The following is a 1,041-nucleotide window of genomic DNA, read 5'->3' as shown; positions in this document are numbered from 1 at the left end:
TAGATGCATTTGACAGAGAGTGAATGTCTGAAGACAAGTAGACAACAAGTTCCAGGTTTGATCTAATTGCATGAAGGGTACATTCTATGTATGCACTATAGTTGCTGATGATTATGGTATGAGCACCGAGGGCTTTTTTGTAGCATATTGGATTATCATCATGTAATTCGTCAAGGATTCAACCTAAGTTGGGCATAGGTCGGTTGGTGGCATCTTGGGCTGTGCGTGAGGGCACCGATCTTCATTGTTAACAACTGCAGTATTACAAGCTTTTGATTCCAGAGCAGAGACAAGGCAAGCACCTTCAATCGTGGTCCGACCTCAAAGGCGACACCTCCTATTGTTTCAAGGCGCGAAACCCCTTTCTCTGTAACAAGAAATTCTTGGTCAAACAGCGATGTATTATCTAAGTACGCGGCAGCTGTTTTGCCGCGTATCAATGCAATTTAACCGTTAAAGTAAAAAAAAAAAAAACTATAAGCGTGATATTAACTTCGTCCACATTATTATAGGAGTAGTCTACCTAGGCGGAAGAATGGCCCGGTTTCCGGCGCCGCCCGGAAAAACCTCCGGCTCCGGCCGCCGCCAATTCCTCCGCCCAGCTCCGCCACCCTCCTCGAGCTCCGCCCAGCGCCGCCGCGAGCTCCGCCCAGCTCGATTCCGTGAACTTCCAAAGATTAACAAACAGGGATCCGTGGCGCAATGGTAGCGCGTCTGACTCCAGATCAGAAGGTTGCGTGTTTGATTCACGTCGGGTTCAATTTTGCGAGTTCGTTTATTTTTCGCCCAGATGAGGATTGCAGACAGGACAACCAGAGCCAATTTCCTTGAAAAATCCATCAAACTGGTAACTGCTAATCACCCATGGTAAAAACAGCCCATCCTCCGGGCTTGCTGCTGTGGTGGTTTACTATGGCCTTCTTCTTTGCAGGCCATGAACACTGGGGGACGAGATGGTGGAATTGAGAATCTCCGCATTTCTACCATACCCATGTGGGGGGTCGTGTTGGTGTGGCTGCGACAGGATGTGTGGGCGTGGAA

The 1,041-nt window shown here is 48.7% G+C and overlaps 1 non-coding gene across 1 annotated transcript; it reads left to right on the top strand.

The window, feature by feature from the left end:
• The first annotated feature begins 688 nt into the window (after positions 1 to 688).
• Positions 689 to 760, top strand: TRNAW-CCA (transfer RNA tryptophan (anticodon CCA)). Its single transcript has one exon. It is a non-coding gene; the product is annotated as a tRNA-Trp (tRNA).
• Positions 761 to 1,041: the final 281 nt, after the last annotated feature.

This window comes from Pinus tabuliformis, chromosome 1_2 (assembly GCF_031772625.1).
Source record: "Pinus tabuliformis cultivar Carrire ecotype Pingquan chromosome 1_2, CPIR1, whole genome shotgun sequence".
Taxonomy (NCBI): domain Eukaryota; kingdom Viridiplantae; phylum Streptophyta; class Pinopsida; order Pinales; family Pinaceae; genus Pinus; species Pinus tabuliformis.
This window is presented reverse-complemented; position numbering and strand designations above follow the sequence as displayed.